Below are 20,476 nucleotides of genomic sequence, written 5' to 3' on the forward strand. Positions count from 1 at the left end.
GGACTTGCAGTATTATAAAATGCTATTCATCCAGAGAAAGGTGAGAGACTGCAGACTCATCCCACTAAAGTAATTCATAGTTTGAGCATTGGGGCGAATGTGTCCCATGTCTTTTTGGTGCTGCCGTCAAGCGAGGTGGTTTTGAAACTTTGAGAAAAATAGCGCGAACCATTGGCTATCTATAGTGGTTTGTGGTCGATGATGTGGGACATCACGCATTTACAGCTGCCTCAGTGCGTCTGTTTTACGAACACGTGAAGTCAGATAACCATCCCCTCTGTTTCAACAATATCTGACGTTAGTAACTGTGTTTCCTTACACACAATAGACATTGTTTTGTAACATTGAGCCTACTATATTCCACAGACATTCTGCTGGTCTGTGCTTATTTTTTCAGTAAGTAGGATGTGCAAGACTAAACAACATTGGTATATCATTCGTGACAGCCAACTCAAATTTTATGTTGTAAATTTGTATACTGAGTATTTTGTGTTTTATTATCACGAGACGATATATTTATATTTTCATATTGTTTTGTTACATTTTCTGCTTACTTAGCGTCCTAATACAGATCCTCCACGGATGTAAATTTGACGCTGAAAATCCTGGGATCATACGAAAAGTTTGGACTAATTAGGTTCGCGGTACAAATGTGGGGGAGCGAGGGAGGGGGTCGGAGGTGAAGTAACTTATTTATGCCAAACAGAAAAGTCACTGCTCACCAATCAGAGCTTGGGCTCAACTTTCCGACGAGATAAGAGCCGTGATGCACACCTCAGCTTTATTTATACTTCCCTCTGTCACACGCCGTTCTTTGCAAAAGGCTTACATATACCGCGCCACAGCTTTCTGGGCATTATCTTTCTGAAACATGACACGCTGAATTGTTCGGAGAAATGGTAATAGTTTTGGAAATAGCACATCCCTTATGAGGAAGCTGTCATTTGTGGTGCCCTACTTTGTGGTCGAGACGGCGTGTTACAGCCACTGGGTCAGACTCGGTGTGTAATCGATATGCTGGTCAACATCTTAAGTTGCGAGGCTGGTGTCAGGACGGTAGCGATTAATACGTCTGTTTCCACCACTGCAGAGCATATGGCAGATGGCAGAGAGTCGTTGCAGAAGACAGCACGACAGCAATGGCATCCAGGTGATCTCTGCGTTCAGAGATAACATAAGCTGACGGAATGTCGTTACTGTCACCTGCACGGCATGTAGCATCTAACGACGAACTAAGGACTGAGAAAACATCACACCAGTCATGCTGCGCCAACGCCGAGCCTGATATGGTCGTATGATTTTCGGTTCGTACTTCTGCTATGCATACATGTGACAGTATCGATTTCTGGCGTCAGATCGCCTGTAAGCAAAGAAGAATTTTTGTGTGTTTAGAGATCCCAGGCGTGGGTAGCAGTTTTAAGCGCGCGACGGGCGAGCCTGTGGTGGTTGCGGTACTGGCCGACAGAGGGCGGAGTAAGCCTTGTAGCGAGAGCGTGGCGCATGCTGCTTGTGGACTGCAAGTGCTGCAGCGTGATCCGTGTGACTGGTTAGCCGCCCAGTAACTGCTGTTTAGTCGGCGGATGGCGGGGAGCGCATCACATCGGAACTAGTGTCTTGCACTCCCACTGATTTTGGTGAGCGTCGGCGTTCCGTTTGGAGTTTGAACTCGTCTATTCGCCTTGCCTGTTACAGTAATTCGTCCGTCTGTGATCGACTCCGGTCGCGTGCAGGTTCATCCTGTAAATGAAACTGTTTCCGGTTAGCAGCTCTCGGGAGCGTTTTTCCGATTTCCTTGGATGTTGCGCCGAAGAGCGAGATGGACTGCAGTGTCACTAAATTGTGCCACGTAAGTGTTCTGCAAATTTCCATGTATGTGCGGCTAACCGGATGCTTTTCTCTTGTAGACCATTCGGGGTGTGTGCCTGACATTCTAGAGAAGGCGTGTTAGCCTCAGGGTACTTCGTTATTGTGGATACACGTTCTCAGGTTCCACCAGCCGAAATCTGCATGTAAGGCAGTTAATTTCTGTGGTCACAAAGTCATCAACTAATCCCATCAAGGTTTGAATGTATTGTTTCAAATTGCCTCATGTTCAAGAGGCAGGGCGAACGGAAAGTTGGTTAAGACTGACAGTGTTGAATCCAGCCTAGTCGTCGAACATTGGATGCCGAGGAAACCTGCTTTCTCCAATCGCTAGACAACAATTGAAGCAAATCGTATTAATGAGTTTTATTAAGAAAGGAAAAGAATATAGTACTTTGTGTTAAACAGAAGTGTCGCAAGCAAAGGCTGACAGACGAAACAAGAAATCTCTCCAGTATAACAATTCCAATTTTGAGCTACGTAGAATGTACGATCAAAGTAATGAGATTTGACGCTTCTATTCAGGTCGTTGATCTTTGGCCCGAAAAAAGCATGTTCTTTGAAAAATTTTGTCTCGGGACGTGTTACAGATATCAGATTTTGTCAAAATGTTTATTAATATTTCCTCTACAAACTGGAATTTTTTCGAATGGAATTGTCGAAGATCAAAGGCGGAAGTGCCGGCGGAACGAAACAAAATTTCGATGTACACCTCCACGCGCGGTATGTCACGGGTCAGCCGACTCGTCTGAAATCAAAATTGAGTTGACGTTAGCGAAGTACATAAGATTCTTTAGTTGTACCTCGCTTCAGTTATTTGGAAAACACGAAACAAAATGGTGGCCATTTGAAAAAAGTAGGTTTTTTTTTCATCGATTTTTCGACTTGCGCGGCCAGGTAAAAATATTTGTAGTTATATTTTTTATGGACCAGAATGAAAGTGGTACAATTCCTAGACAATTTAGCTAGCTTCGTCGGAAACAAAGAACCATGCCAATCGGTTCAGTAGATCTGAAGTTACCATACCACGCGATAAAAAGAGTCATTTCGAGAGAAACGCATTTGAAGTGTTGACTACATATAAATGCAATATTATGCAACTTTCGTTCAATCTGCTATGCGGGGTCCATAGACTAGTCCTTCCTCTTCCTCCTAGAGGGCGTTCTGCTCGATCTGGGCCATCCTGGTCTGCTCCAGAGCAGCTCGTACGGCCGGTGACAAGCGGTTTTCGGCCGCTTGAATCCGGTGGTCGTCCGAATGCTTGGCGAACTGCGTTAAATAGAGTCTCAGGGTGACATTCATCGTCGTCATGGTCTTCAGACCTGCTGAATACCGTTCGCTGAAGCTGCTCACTGCCAGAAAAGTCGCTGTCTCCACAGTCTTTGCACCAGAATGCAAATTCTTGAGGGCTAACTTCCAAACGCATGCGTTCAAACTCACATTTGAATTTTGTGTGTTTCCTCCCAAGCACCGGTACAATAACTCGTCCTCCGAAAGGGCCTCGTAGGTCGGATGAATCACTTTTCGAACTTCTTTGGAGAGCGGCTGGTCGTGTTGATATTCGTCCAGATGTCCGGTAGCCTCTGCAGTGCGCCACTTGCACCAACTAGTTTCCCCAGCGGACAATTTTGGTGTTGTGGGTGGTCATCCGTCGAACACTTGTCGAAATACGTTTCCCAAAGTGCCTTCTTCTGTTCCACCGAACTGGAATGCCGTCGGATTGCCAAGACGTAGTACGTCCTAAGCTCCTTGATCACTTTATCAGTTTTAGTCATGGGCAACCACATAGAATAATTCTTCGCGGCTACAAAGTCGAAATTCCCGAAAAAACTGGTGCGTGAAAAAGGCCGGTTTCAGGCAGGTGCATGTTTTTGTTCAACGCGAATAACAAACATTTCCGTTCCTTGTTCGCAAAAACCGTTTCAGGGGTGAATTCTAAACACTTTTATGGATCCAAAAATGTAATTAGAAAGTCTATTTTTCTAATCAAAAGAGAGTAAACCTCCCCTTAAGCTTCTCGTAGAAGCGGACCGCGGCCAGTCGGGGGCGGCTCTTATGTTTTCTTCGGACAGAAGCCGCTGTCGTCGCAATGTCCTGGAGAGGAATCGGTCAGCGTGCAAGTGGCTGACATCTTCTTCACAGCCCTGCCTGCGCCCTCATTCCCGACTGGCGTGCCGGCGCTAGACTTCACGCCGTAACGGAGTTTTGTATCCCGCCTGGAAGGCGGCGCGTGGGTCTACTGTAAACAGAAGGGTACGCCGGATGTAGGAAGTGAGTAGGAGCAGGAAAAGGTGGAATGCTTCGGTACTGCGTGTAAATTGATGTCACCTTTATTATAGGAAGAATGAGAATACATAAATTGTAACTTTGGCTGAGATGAGCACGTGGGTGCGAAGCTATCCATCAGTCAGATCAAACATCGGCTAGAAGCTACAGAGGCAAAACCTGTAGTGGCTCGCCCACTATGAACTAGAAACAATGTTGCTTGGTCGTGTGCTCGTTTTCAAATGGGTTGAATCTGGAGCGGCGCTCGTAGAGCTGCACAGCGCCGGCTAGAGGGCGCTGTCGTCGATGTCTTACGTTAGTGACAACCTAGCAGAACGCACCTGCGTTTTGGCATCGTAGCTAACGATACCACACAGATAGTGATAATTTGTCGTTTACAGATTTTGTTCTTAGCCTTGGATTGTAGTACAGTGAGCCACGTACTGATGTAGATGAAAGGTTGATTTGTGTGTGGCTGCATTATCGCATATTATGCTTCAGTGAATCGTAATTAAATGTTGTTATTGGTTCTTCTGTGACTATCTTAATGTTTATTTTCTCACGACCGGATTGGCTGAACTGGCGTTAAGTCATTCACATGTCAGCATACCTATGGCCAGTTACGATGTGCTAATGTGAAAGAGTTTCTGAACTTAAGCTTATTTGGTGTAGAAATAATACCGTGGGTGATATTAAATTTTTAAAGTTGTTTGTTTTAATATTTAAAAAAGAAAGCTTTGACAAACTAGAACTTCTTTGATTAAATAACTTGGATAACTGTAATATTTTTTTAAGGTTGTTGGTCATTGTGTTAAAGGTAAAGAAAGTTTTGGCTGATGTAGAATTTCAGTAATCACCTCTATACTCAAGGATTTTACGTTCAAAAAATTGCATGATATTAATGTTTCAAGGATTATTGCTTTTTCTGTTTTAAGAAAAATACGAATTTTCGGTATACCTGTGTACGCCTGTGTAAACTAAGTAAACAAATATATGTTCAGCTACTGTGCTCAGCCGCTCACCACACTAGAACCGTTGTGTTCTAGCTTGACCAGCGCCGACGCTTACCTTTCCCTTTCGAAGCCTTCAGAGAAGGTATCAGAGCCAACACCGTAAACGGAGGAGTACATTGCGTTAGCCAGGAGGACAAATGTGTCCGATAGAGATACACGCTATAAGATCAAAAGTATCTGGGCAGCCATATGTAATGCAGAATTGACCCCTAGATGTGACAAGAGGCGGACCTGCCAGCATAAAAGGAACTGAGCGGTACTGTGTCAGTAGAAAAGCAGAAACAGCAGAATGGGCTGCTCAGGAGAGATCAGTGACGGGGATCGTGGACCAGTCATTGGGAGTCAAATGAGTAGCGGATCTATTAGGGACGTTTTAACCCTATTAAAGCTGCCCGAGACGACTGTTGGCCAACGGCCTTGCCGCAGTGGTACCACAGATTCCCGTCAGATCACCGACGTTAAGCACTGACCATCCGGTCTGCCAAGCGCTGTTGGCAAGCGGGGTGCACTCAACCCTTGTGAGGCAAACTGAGGAGCTACTTGATTGAGGAGTAGCGGCTCCGGTCTCGGAAACTGACATACGGCCGGCAGAGCGGTGTGCTGACCACATGCCCCTCCATATCCGCATCCAATGACGCCTGTGGATGAGAATGACACGGCGGCCGGTCGATACCTTCGGACCTTCCTGGCCTGTTCGGGAGGAGTAAGAATGTTGGTGATGTGGAAAGTCGAAGCAACAGACGAAGACCAGTCAGACTTTGTGTACTGACGGGCAGCGACCGCCAACCATTGTGAAGGGTGCTTGTAAAAAATGGGGTACAATGTTGTCAGAGCAGCTCACATAAATCACACATTTCAGTGGTCAATGCTAAGCGTTGCTTGAGAAGGCGTAAAGAACGACTCCACTGGAGACTGGATGTCTAAATACCAGTGATTTGGAGTGATGAATAACGCTATCCCCTATGGAGAATGCCTGAAGCACGTAACCTGCCATCATGTGTAGTGTCAACAGTGAAGTATGAAGGTGGTGCTGCTGCTACATGGCTAAAGATATGAGCACATTTTACAATACTGCCTACTGCACACAGTAAAGGACAAATTTTTGGTCAACAATTGTTCGTATCACCGTGACAGTGCACTCTGTCATAATGTAGCAACTGTGAGGCAGTGGTCTGTCCACAACAGTTTCTCCAATAGACAGGTCTTTTCACACTCGGGACCTGAACCTAATGGGACAGCTGTGGGAGGAGTTAGGACGTTGACTTCGCTCCAGACCCCAGCCGCCTACATTACTACCTTCTCTCTTTTCAGCACTTGAGACAGAAATTGCTGCCATTCCTCCACAGACATACAGACACCTCACTAACTGTCCGTAGAGGAGTTCACGTCGTGAAGGTGAAGGATGTAGATATCCCATATCAGTGTTCACTAATAGATGTCAATGTACACCTGAACAGATAGTGTACATTCCCCATGCCAACAGAACGGGAATGTCCTAGTTCTGTACAAAGTTGGTACATGTTGTTGATGTATGAACTGCACTTGTGGCCATTACAATTCCCATGACAAGATGGTGACATGAAAGAAACGTCAGATTGGTATGAAGTGTGGCGAATGCTTCGATGTGTTACATACCTACATTTCAGGACAACCACACGAAGTAGGTAGGAGTAACGAAATCTACATTACAAGAGAAAAGATCGCACAGTGGATTTCTCATTCAGAATTAGCATTTGAAATTGCTTGTTTTCTGATATAATCTTGTAATGCTTCTTGTCATAACAAGAAACGACCTTCGTAACGACTACCTCTCTATGAGAGGACTGGAACAGATCAACTCAGCCTCGTAATGCCAACTGAAGACTTATTGGAATAGATGTAGTGGTTCTAAAGTCTGGAAAGCCGACAACGGGCGATATAATAATCTCTTGCCCCATGCCTTCAAATACTACATCCGAATCACAAGTAACCAAGGAGGTCATATAGCTTTGCAGTGAAGTCCACTGGCCGGCCTACGTGGCCCAGCGATTCTAGGGGCTGCCGTCTGGAACCGCGCGACCGCTACGTTGCAGGTTCGAATCCTGCTTCGGGCATGTATGTGTGTGATGTCCTTAGATTAGTTAGGTTTAAGTAGTTCTAAGTTCTAGGGTACTGATGATCATAGATGTTAAGTCCCCTAGTGCTCAGAGCCATTTGAACCAAAGATAGGTGCAATATAAACAGAGAACATTATTGTATTTCATTACCAGCCGGTGTACGTCAGTACGCATTACAGACAGGATCTCTCTGTGTTGGCTGTATAACAACAACAGCCGAGCGTGCATATTGCGGCTGGGGCAAAGAGGGGCGGATATCTACCGGCAATGACTCTGAATGTCTTGTAAGGCTTCACAGCAACACTTTCCCAGTGGAAGTGTGTTTCATCCACAGTTTTGTGGAATTTACTCCGTGTTTATCCTTATATCTGTCTGGCCATCTCAGATTTTTCATTTTGCCAACCAGTCAGTTCATTAGGACGGGGATTGTCATTAAGTAACATTAACTTGCAAAAATATTTGTCAGAAAACGTTCTCAAAATACTAACGTATGATTAGCTCGTAACTTTGTTCTGAACTCCATATTCATTCGACTTGTAAATTAATCGAGTCTCCTCAGCTATGTCATTCTTAACGTTATTAGAGGCGAAACGAAAGAGTGTGCCCATGCAGTCTTCTCGTCTCTCACTAGGTTGCTGGAGTCCACTAGTGCGTCAGAGAGCAAATGCTTTTCTCAATCCCCTGGCCAAGATTTCTCGCCCCCTTGGGCTACCTGAACAACTAATTTCTATAAAATTAGATTTTTACAACATACAGGACAATTGAACCCAGTGTACTAGATATTAAATGTAAAATCAACAGTTACTGAGGCAGAAAATTAACAGTGTATCCGTAAACCCCACACAGAAATCCTTTTAGACGACTGGAAGACTCCAAACTGCGAAGAATACATGTAAAACCGAGGGTACTTCATAGTTCTGCTTGGCTGGGAGCAGAAACGTTTGTGAAATTCTATGACCAGTAATTGCTACATTTGTAGCAAACTAACAATATGAACTGCCAGGGCCGGCAGAAGTGGCCGTGCGGTTAAAGGCGCTGCAGTCTGGAACCGCAAGACCGCTGCGGTCGCAGGTTCCAATCCTGCCTCTGGAATGGATGTTTGTGATGTCCTTAGGTTAGTTAGGTTTAACTAGTTCTAAGTTCTAGGGGACTAATGACCTCAGCAGTTGAGTCCCATAGTGCTCAGAGCCACTCTTTTTGAACTGCCAGGCACGGACCAAACGTGCACAATTAACCATTGTTGCTACACAGTTTCTGTACTGAAATGATAATTAAATGGACACCGTAGCTGCAAACAGGTGTTGATGTACTTCATTGGTGGCATGTTGAAAATGTGTGCCCCGACCGGGACTCGATCCCGGGATCTCCTGCTTACATGCCAGACGCTCTATCCATCTGAGCCACCGCCGGCACAGAGGAAAGTGCGTCTGCAGGTACTTATCCCTTGCATGCTCCCCGTGAGACCCACATTCCCAACCTGTCCACACCACTAAATTCGTAGTGCGCCTAATAGATGTTTGCCCATCATACTCATTACTCGTGGCAGATTAATCTACCAAGTCCCGTACGAGTTCGGGCATAGCGTGTGCGTTCGTACAAGAAGGTCAATGGCCGGGAAGCCGTATTTTTTAACTATATAAGACGGTAGTATCTGTTCCCGAAAGGGACTTGGTAGATTAATCTGCCACTAGTAATGGGTAATTCGGTGCTCTCCGATACACACGATCGAACAGTGGAGGAGTGGTACTCAAGCGTCAACTTTAGGTTACAGTATCTCAGGATGTAATTAACATTTTACAATGCAACAAACTGCACTGATTACGTATTTGTTTATATGTTCAGATGTGCTAACAAAACTAACGGGGTTCCATTTAAAAAAATCGTAGGTTTGTGTTAAAAAACATACTTCTGTGCAATTTTGTATGGTTTGTATTAAACAATTTCACTAGCCCCTCTCCTCACGTTCGTCTGTGGAATCGGTCCGTCAGTATTTGATGTGGTTTACGAAATATATCCAGCGGTAACGTTAGGTGACTCACCCTGTATAAATACATATACGTGCACAAGTACAATTAAAATCTAGTAAAAAATAAATTGGAAATTGACAAATCTATACTCAAAGGAGTCTCACCCCATTTAAACAGCCAAAAAATGGCAACGTAATGGCTACCTAGAGTAACAAATTAAAAATAGCATACTTACAGATTGACTAGAATAAATTAATAACTCATACACGGTTTCTGACGGCCGACAAGCTGTGTTGGGCTATTGAGTAGTGATTAATTCAAAATAGCCACAACATACGCTAACCAGGTTAGCGGCGTCTTTAAAGACAAGCGTTGAGCAAGGACCCTGATCAGAAGGTAATCAAAACTAGAAGGATTCCCTTACACGGCAGACGTGCCAACATATGCGTTAATACCCGAGAATCAACTAGCGCAACATAAATCATTAACACATTATAGATAATATTTTAAAACAACATACTTAAATACCTTTGTTCACCACAAGCCTTAATTAGTTAATAGGTTAGGCTCTGTTATTGAAGCCACGCAAATGAAGTAGCAACTGAAGATCTACAGCTCTACTTTGCCATTTAACACGCGTCGTGACGAGGAAACGTAAGAATACAGCTAATTAATTGAAAGCCACTACTTGGCTCCAGTATTTGACGATGCGCTCAAAATCAACAGACAAAGGTGAGAGTCACGTTTACACTCGCAAACAGCACACGCGGAACACAAACATAAGGTGAACATTAAGTAAACAGCTCCTTGTTCAGTCATTTACACATCGACGAAACAAATTATCTTCGCTGAATTACTGCAGACGCCGGAATACCCAGTTGCTTGCAAAAAAACGCAAAATAATTGTCAAAACGTCTTAGTTAAGTTCGACGACATCCGTAGGACAGGAGTTTCAATGGACACAGGTCTCATCCCCTTTGATCCATCTGCGACCAAGACAGTAACATTGGCTGCTATCACGGCCTTAACGATGCATCACACCTGACACGAGTCACGCCAAACATCAACAAACGGCGTGGCCTCCTGTACGTTCCCACACGTCCGCAATTACGCTTCCTCCTCCAGACCGACGCTCTCTCGCAAACACGGCAGGCAGCCGGCCTCTGGCTAGGGTAGCCGGGAATTTCAAAAGCAACGCGCTACAGACAAGGAGGAATCGGAGAGAACCAACCGTGACATTTCGTCACGGTTCAGAAATGAAAACAAGAAAATGAACTATGGTTGTAATGTAACACCGAAAAAAATTTCATTTTCGTATATTCGTTAAAACACCTTCGAAATTATGAGACAGTAGTACAAATAAATATGCTCAACGTATACATGTATAAGTCGGTATCCAAATTAAGAAACATAGCATGAAAAATACTAATTCTCTGTAATGTTCATTTAACTTAGAACCTGATTGTAGCCAAAATTTATTGTTACGTGTCCAGAAGCTACAACGCGATTTTGTAAGCGACTCATGGCTACGCCTCTTCATAGCTCTATAGACGGCTATTGTTTCCTCCTACAGCCGTTTGCACTTCGCAGTTGAAAGATGCAAAAAGTGCTACACAGGTGACAGGGATTTCCTTAAGCTATCTTGATGTGGGACTGTCGTAGAGGTAAAGAATAAGTGAACTCATATTAAAACCTCATGCATGGTGCGGCATTTTTCCCCGCATCTCAGTGTTTATGACATCATATCTTTTCAAATATGTGTTGTACAATGATACAATGAAGAGCGAAATAAACTGGTACACCTGCCTGATATCGTGTAGGGCCCCCGCGAGCACGCAGAAGTGCCGCAACACGACGTGGCATGGACTCGACTAATGTCTTAAGTAGTGCTGGAGGGAACTGATACACATCCTGCAGAGCTGCCCATAAATCCGTAAGAGTACGAGAAGTTGGAGATCTCTTCTGAACAGCACGTTGCAAGGCATCCCAGATATGCTCAATAATGCTCACGTCTGGGGAGTTTGGTGTCGCATTGTCCTGCTGGAATTGCCCAAGTCCGTCGGAATACACAATGGAGATGAGTGGATGTAGGTGATCAGACAGAATGCTTACGTACGTGTCACCTGTCAGAGTCGCATCTAGACGTATCAGGGGTTCCATATCACTCCAATTGCACACGCCCCACACAATTACAGAGCTTCCACCATCTTGAACAGTCGCCTGACGACATTCAGGGTCTATGAATTCGAGACTCGCTCGACGAGACATGTTTCCAGTCATCAACAGCCCAATGTCGGTGTTGACGGGCCCAGACGAGGCAAAAAGCTTTGTGTCGTGCAGTCATCAAGGATACGCGAGTGGGCCTTCGGCTCCGAAAGCCCATATCGATGATGTTTCGTTTAATAATTCGCACTCTGACACTTGTTAATGGTCTACCACAGAAATCTGCAGCAATTTGCGCAAGGGTTGCACTTCTGTCACGTTGAATGATTCTTTTCAGTAGCCGTTGCTTCTGTTCTTGTAGCATCTTTCCCCGCAGCGATGTCGTAGATTTGACATTCACGGTATACTCGTGAAATGGTCGTTCCTCGGAGATGCTGTGTCGCATCGCTCGTGCGCCGACTATAATACCACGTTCAAACTCACTTAAATCTTGATAACCCCCCACTGTAGCAACAGTAACCTATCTAAGAACTGCGCCACACACTGGTTGTCTTATTTTGGCGTTGCCGACCTCAGCGCAGTATTCTGCCCCTTTACATATCTCTGTATTTGAATACGTATGCCTATACCAGTTTCTTTGGCGCTTCAGTGTATACTCTTTTAGCTACATTCAGTGGCATATGTGAGCATTGCCTTAAAAATATTTTGTAAATACAGTTAGAAACAAAGACGAAATAAATTTAAACGTCATCCATGATACGGAGCCGGCTGCTGTGTCCTAACGGTTCTAGGCACTTCAGTCCGGAACCGCGCTGCTGCTACGGTCGCGGGTTCGAATCCTGCCTCGGGCATGGATGTATGTGGCGACCTTAGGTAAGTTAGGTTTAAGTAGTTCCAAGTCTACGGGACTGATGACCTCAGACGTTAAGTCTCATAGTGCTTAGAGCCATTTGAACCATATTTGAATCATGATGCGGAATTTTTTCACGCATCTCACTTTTTATGATGTCATTTATCTTGAGATACTGCTATGTATCGTACCATGACAAACTTGTGTAGGTATATTCAGCGGCATAAGTGAATACTGTTTGCAGATGTGTTCCAAATAGAGTTAGTAGCAAATTAGTAATAAATTTAAACGTCACACACAATGTGGCAGTTTTTCACGCCTCTCAGTGTTTATGACGTCATATATCCTGAATTATGTGTGGTACGATAACTTTGTAGGTGGATTTAGCTGCGTATGTCGATACTGTCTGCGAAATTTTTCCTATGATCCTGGAAAATATAGCTTTAGAAGGCTGCGATTTTGAGTGTAGAACACAGCAATGTTGCATAGAAGGCTGTGGAGCAGTTTTGTGGCCCGAGCAGCGTGGTATAGAAGGCAGCAGATTTTTGTAAACAAGTTTTGTGCTGTTTAGTGGAATCTCAGTGATGTTGGATTTATTGAGTCATTCTTTGTGCAAAGTTGAATACTCCATCGTTTTTTACAATGCCTACGCCTGGTAAAGTATTTTAAAAATATGGTAAGTCCTATATTTCCAATATAAAGCGAAAAAATATTTTAAGGGTCGGGCCTGAAGATGCAAACATTAAGTTGTGTCCAAGAGCATCTAAGCTAAAACTTGGTGAAATGTATTGTACCCTCGATTTAATAACTGTTCACGTCATACATGATGCGGCAGTTCCTCACGAATATCACTGTTTATGGCGTTATATCTCCTGAACTAAGATGGGTAGGTAGTCCTGACCCAGACAGCGATTGTTGCCAGGCGGTAAGGGATACGTCTACCGCCGGACATTGTGGCCGAGCAGTTCTAGGCGCTTCAGTCTGGAAGCGCGCGAGCGCTACGGTCGCAGATCCCAATCTTGCCTCGGGCATGGATGTGTGTGATGTCCATACGTTAGTTAGGTTTAAGTAGTTCTAAGTTCTAGGGGACTGATGACCTCAGTTGTTAAGTCCCATAGTGCTCAGAGCCATTTGAACCATATATCTACCAAGTTTCGTTGAAAAGTGGCATAGAAGAAGATGTGGAACGAACACACACACACACACACACACACACACACACACACACAAAATGGTTGAAATGGCTCTGAGCACTATGGGACTTAACTTCTGAGGTCATCAGTCCCCTAGAACTTAGAGCTACTTAAGCCTAACTAACGTAATGATATCACACACATCCATGCCCGAGGCAGGATTCGAACCTGCGACCGTAGCGGTCGCGCGGTTCCATTCTGTAGCGCCTAGTACCGTTCGGCCACTCACACACACACACACACACACACACACACACACACACACACACACACACATTCCATAGACATTTTTACGATACCTATGTATGGATTAAAAATTCTGCGGTCAGGGGACGCTACATAGTGTTAATTCAAGACTACGTCAAGGCAGTCGAAATACTTAGGAGAATAAAGAGAAAAATGTTCGTTATGATGTAATGGGGTAAGGTCGAGTTTATAATTTGAGGTCGCCGCAGTTTAGTTAGGTACGTCGCACTTCACGACAACTGTAATGCGGCGTAACCTCAGATACCGAGATTGCGAACAGCACCTCACGCGTAACCTTTGTTTCACCGTAATTTATTCTTCACCCATTTTCCCCACTACAATGCTCGTTGCCTGCTTGCGTCATCGGCCGTACCATATTCGTCCTAACATGGAGAGGCGCTTCGCTGTCCGCCGACTCAGAAGATTGCTGCAAGCGATGCTCTCGCTGGAAGAAGCCGCAGCGCTCCAGCGGCTGGCGAGCGTCCTTGACACTATTCGGCCACCCACGCCAGAGCTAGGAGACCGAACGGCGGAACATTTGCGGCCGGACTTCTGGCTGGGTCGATTACCCATCAGAGGCAGAAGCGGCGGGCCACAAATTGCGCGTGACATCTTTAATCTGGGCGGTCGTGCCGGCCGCGTTTTCCAGCGCGACGAGGCGCCGCCGCCGCCGCCGCTGGAGCAGCGGAGAGGCACGTGCGCCGGTAGCCCGGCACAGTGATTCACTTTGCCGCTGGAGCCCGGCCCGCTGGAGCGCTGGAGGGGCGGACCGGTCCGCTCCGCGGGCTGCGCGCGTGCCGCCGCGGCGCCACCCGCCTCCAGTGGGCTCCAGCCGCCTCCAGCGGGCTCCAGTGCCGCCCCGGCAGCCACCGCGGCAGCACCTCCCTGCATCCGTCCGCTGCTCACCCGCTGGAGCCGCCGCAGCGTTCACGTCTTCCCAGCACCGTCCGTAGGGTCGCCAACACCAGACGAAATTCGTCGGGAGGTCTCCGTGTGAGCATGCCTTGTGGGATGGCGTGCACCGCTAGGCGCCGCAAGCTACTAACTGACGCCCACTCACAGACATAATCGCTGCTAATCCAGTACGCCAATTCACAGCCAAACGGAGTACTGGAAAGGAGTCAATATCCATCTTCTGTGCTAGTGAAATAACCGATTAGCTCAATTTCTTAAGAGTGTTAACTGATAAACTGTAGATACCCGGACACAGTCTCGTAATCTTCCTATGCACTCTTGTGATCTTTTAGCACACCTCGATCAAACAGACAAACGAACTCTATAGTACTCCCAGATCTAAAAAATGCGTGTGGATTTATCGCTGTTTATTTAGAAGTCACGAATTGACCAAAGGACATATTAACCGTCGAAGGGGAGTTTTCTACGACTGCTATGATGATATGCTCTTAGCGGAGGTAAGTACTTCAGTCCTCAATCGTAGTACCTAGATCGTATAATACTCACATCATGTAATCAAAACGTGTTGAAAAATATCTACATTAACTCAACGACTGCTCTACCACGTGACGTAGGTAAGAGACCGCCGTATTGTCATTCGGAAGTAACATCTCCCCTCTAGATCACTGTAAGTCTAAAAGCTGACCATGATACAGTCTAGTTGTTAGATAGGTTGTAAAACTTCCTTCATTGGGAAACCGAAAATAGTATTTAGTAGCACACCACTTACAGATTTTGAACTATTACTTTTACTAGCACTATTCGTATTGAATTTCTTCGAGAACGTTCATTTGTCCTCAGCAACGAATATTCCGTTATAATGGCCTGAAAGGATCTGAAAATATTTCGTCTTTGGCTAGAATTTACCAAAGTTTCACAAGCTTCGGCGGAAAACCATTATGACTAAAATACACCACTAAACACGACAAACGCTCATTTATGACTCTATTACGCTGGAGGGAACCGATCGAATTGTAGTACAGGCAAATTATTGCTAGATTTTGTTGTTTGTATGGAATATATCCATTGTTGCAACCGTGAGTATATTCTTCTCCGAAAGTTTTGTTGTAAAACTGAGAGTTGTTATCTGCACGATGGTTTTGTGTACAACCAAAGTCACTTCGTCACAAGGAGGAAAATTCATACAAAATACCACTGAACTGGAAGAAATGGTGGGTTGCAAAAGAAACGCTTGACTGATAATGTTAATTCGTTCAAGAGCTAAGTCTCTGCAAATCTGCGCATTGCTCTGATTACGGGGCAGGTATTCATACGCAAAAAAAGTGTCTAAATTGCACGTAGAAAGTAACTGAACGATCGGTGCAACTGTGAAGAAGGATGTCTTCGGAACCTTCGATGATATTTCAACTGGATATTGTGATAAATTAACTGTGAATTACTGTTTTGCATCGAATTTATGACTGAAAAATATATCTCATGACTTGTTGTTGTTATTGCATCCAAGATGAAAAATCAGTCAGAAGGCAAAAACATGGACTAACTATTAGATACCATACGAAGAATAATTACGCACTCCGAAACAATAGACAGTCGCTGAAAATTAAACAGAAAGACTTACTACTTTGTACAAAATACTATCGATCACCATTTTCAGTAATACCAGGTGAATGATCATCTAAGAAACTGGCATATCCCTTTTGGAGAATGAAGTCCATTCAGTCGATTAACTTATTAACAACTATATTTCGAGCGTCGTAATGCCCCCTCCATACTCTTTTATACGACATTTTTTTCTAGATTGGAGATCTCTTAGCTCGTTGATACTACCCTACATCTTAAGTGAAGTAAAGAGAAGACTGCTGAATACAGTAAGAAACGTTACTGATTTTCAATGAAAGCATGAAAAGAAGTAACAGAACCTGACACAGTGTCTACGTAAGAAGTATATCTAAGCGCAATAACATCTGGAAATTTCATGCCTTAACTATCATTATTAGTTTTGAGCACTTTCGTTGTGTCCACGCCAGCGACGAAGAATACGCGAAGTTCGTACACCTTTTTCTAAAACCACTCTCAAACAAGAAGTTATATGCAAACCGGTTATGAACAATCAAATGGGAAAGAGGTAGTGGCTGTTCCAAAAACTATCAGACAGGTACCTGTTTATCATTAGTTGGACGGTAATGTTCGCAAAACGGAATTGTTTCTAGAATCTTTCGTAAAATAGTTCCATTGAGTCAAGGCTAGTAAGCGAGAAAAAATCTGTGGTGGTAGGGTTGTAACAATAGATAAACATTTAGAGAGGGTGTAAAAGAAATTAGTTCGGTGAAAGTAAATGATAATTGGATTAAATTTGTAAAAATAACGAGTCATAAGACAGTGTGTTAGGAATAGAAACCATGATTAATCCCTTTCAAGAGTGATTTTATGGGAAATCATTCGTCTATACATTTATGAATAGTGGTAACCCAAAAGGAATACATAAATTAGGTCAACAAAACTACATTTATCAAGAAACTACGAGATACATAGTCCCTCATACCATCTGTTTTACAGCGTCGAATATCAAGTGATAGTGGTCTGAAGAATAATTGTCAGGAAGTTACTTTCAGCTTTCTCGAGTTACAAAAACACTCCTCGTAATACGAGTAAGATCGTCCAAAGGTCTGTTGCCGAACTCATTTACGGTTGAATGTGCACTATCCATACTAGTCAGTTGTTTTGCGGTCAGTGGTTCTCCTTTGGACAGTGCTTCACACCGACAGCTGACATTATACCGCGAAACACAGCACACTTTCACCCGTCTCCACATCTGCATTGCTTCTGTTCTGCTGTGTCTAGCTTTTACTCTCTCAGAGTTCACATGACAGTTATATAGTCACATATGAGGAGACATTCACTATCCCAAAACATTTGCCGTTGATAACTTTATAGAATAGCTAAACCTTAGGCATGTGGAAGTTAATATCCGTATTCATAAGTATACAAAGGCAACTAGTGCGACAATTTCACCAGAAAAGAAATCATGCAAAAATTTTCTTCTGAATTACTTTGGACGTCCTTCAACGACTCTTCAATGAAATCCAGATCTTAGAGTGACTAGAGAACGACCAAGTTTTATTTGTCTAAGCGCACTTTTTCACTTTAATTTGGTGATAATTTCCGTTATACCGTCTGGTGATTTAGTCTGTAAAGGTCAGTTTCTAGGTACTTCTATTCTACTCACTGTCTTGGAAAACCTGTATGTCCCTTATGGTGTTACAGCTGTTTGCCTTCCTGCTACTCTTTCGTGTCCTAATTTACACGAAGCTCGTCTACAAAATGGAATACTGTATTACTGCGTGTTCACATCCGAGTATTACCAATTTTGTACTGACGTGAAGATTACAGGTTCATTTGATCAAGATGCTTTTCTCTCATCTAGTGTAGAATGCCACAACAGTGTTATTCGATTTAGGCGCTCAGCCGTTACTTAAATTCATACAACTTCAGCCTCTCCTCTCACTGTCTATGTCGTCAACTGTTTTGTCCTGTTTGTCGACAAAAGCGAGCGTGGCAATACGGCCTTTCGATATTACTCTTTCTTCTCAATATCTTCATTCAGGAATATGCATCTCTGTTAATTATCGCATTTTTGCTACATCATATTCATGAAGAAAAATCGATTACGCTTCATATTAACACTAACTAACATATATTCCTTCATTAGTATCCATTATCGTAGTTTTTTGTATATCATATTCATGAAAACAAACCAATTACTCTTCTTATTACAACTAACATGACGTGTTCCATTCATTATCCTGACCATTTATAATTTATATTTCACAAAAACAAATGAAGACATGTATTTTGCTACTACACGAAATTACGTATCATAGTTTGATCCACAATTCGTCGATTTTTTATGGGGATTTTTTTATATCTCCTGAGAGAGTCGGCATACTATTTAGTTAGAATGTGTGGACTTACAACTTGCTCTCTGTTTCTTCTAAAACTGTTTCTGAAATATGAAGTTGGGCCGTTAAGTTTCTAAATAATTTTAAAGTAATTTATTTATTGTATGTTTGCATAGTAGAATTCATAGAACCGATCCCGATTTTTGCGAGAACTGTTTACGTGTGAGTGACAAAAAATATTGGTGAATGTAAAGTTTGAATGTCGATTCCATCTGAGGTAACAGTTTTGGAATCTGTCATCACACAGGAATGCTTCAACATATGAACAGCAGATTTCCAGTGTTGTTCCTGTTGTTATGCTTTTGAGAGTGACTAATGACTGCGAATGCATCCGCTGCTTATTCGTACGCCTTTCGTATAACAAGATCACAGTCCGCCCTAACTAGAGATAAATTTGATTACTATATTTTACACACTACACTGCAGTGCAATCTACTGCTGAAGTAATTAAAGCAGTTAGTTGCACATTTGGGATAGTATTATTGCATCTTAAAAAGTCTGTAATATCTCAAGAAACAAAATAATCAACATTCTGACATTGGTGCTACGTGATCGGCTTTCCGTTAAGTGCGACAAGTTGGCAGCGCTTGGTCTCAACCAAAGTTATTAAAGGAATTTAAACTTTTATCAGATCCATGTCTCCTGATTAATAGAAGAACAGAAAGAGCGAAAAACTGAGAGTTCCTCTCATTTACGCTTATTTGTGATTATAGCCGTACATAGCTATCTAATGCAATTTTTTCTGCACAAGTTCAGGTATCCAGTATCTTTTGTTCATAAGATAAACATTCCTCCAAATGTTATCAAAAGATCGGAAGCAGCATTTTCATTGTGAATATCTGTTAAATGAGGAGTTCATGGTACACAAACACGAGTCGAAGATGTTACATGTCACGTGCAGTATTTGAATAGCGAATGTGAGGCAGTCCAGAGATTACAAATGTATTCGACAATTAGTCTAAATTTTCGCTTGATGAATACACGCACACAGGGATGAAAAGTAAGAGAAACTGGAGAAGCTATTGACGAGACTTAGTTTAGGTTCATAAAAAGGAACTGAACATCTCTCGCAACAGTTTTAACACTGCTGTCAGTAACGCCAGGAAGAATAAACACGGCGTTGGGCACATTCCTTCTATTCGGGACTTATAGGTCCGTAAATAAGGTAGTCTAAATATGTGATGTCTAAAATATAATAAGAGGAAATGAGGAAAAAAGAAAATGAAGATGTGAATATTACTGTTAAAAAATGCTGTAAGGCACGGTTGGCGCTTTACACTGTTTTAATTTTTTGTGTCGAAGAACTAATAAACACACAAAATTTTACAGTCATGGCCATACATTACTGTTTCTTATTTTTATGACGCCTTTTGGCTTACGGCCATCACCGGATCGAATACTTTAAAACATCCAAAACAATGAAACTTCCTGGAAGATTAAAACTGTGTGCCGAACCGAGTATCGAACTCGGGACCTTTGCTTTTCGCGGGCAAGTGCTCTACCATCTGAGCTACCCAAACACGACTCAGCCCCGTCCTCACATCTTAACTTCCGCCATTACATCGTCTCCTACCTTCCGAACTTCACAGAAGCTCTCCTGAAAACCTGCAAAACTAGCACTCCTGAAAGAAAGGATACTGCAGAGACATGGCTTAGCCTGTTCTGCAGGTGTGCAGGAGAGCGTCTGTGAAGTCTCGAAGGTAGGAGACGAGGTATTGGCGGAAGTTAAGCTGTCAGAACGGGGCTGACTCGTGTTTGGGTAGCTCAGATGGTAGAGCAAATGCACGCTAAAGGCAAAGGTCCCGAGTTCGAGTCTCGGTTTGGCACACAGTTTTAATCTGGCAGGAAGTTTCATATCAGTGCACAATCCGCTGCAGAGAGAAAATCTCATTCTGGATCCATACAAAGTATATCGTCAAATAGTAAGCACTCGAAAGAGGTGAAGG

The 20,476-nt window shown here is 43.5% G+C and overlaps 1 protein-coding gene across 1 annotated transcript in view; it reads left to right on the forward strand.

The window, feature by feature from the left end:
- The first annotated feature begins 14,495 nt into the window (after nucleotides 1-14,495).
- The window catches only part of LOC124604136 (mesoderm posterior protein 1-like), a 58,922-nt gene continuing 52,941 nt past the window's right edge, over nucleotides 14,496-20,476 (forward strand). Inside the window, exon 1 of the mRNA XM_047136456.1 lies at nucleotides 14,496-15,068. The gene's annotated coding sequence lies outside the window, so the exon portion shown is untranslated. The remainder of the gene's footprint in view (nucleotides 15,069-20,476) is intronic.

Source organism: Schistocerca americana, chromosome 1, assembly GCF_021461395.2.
Source record: "Schistocerca americana isolate TAMUIC-IGC-003095 chromosome 1, iqSchAmer2.1, whole genome shotgun sequence".
Lineage (NCBI taxonomy): Eukaryota > Metazoa > Arthropoda > Insecta > Orthoptera > Acrididae > Schistocerca > Schistocerca americana.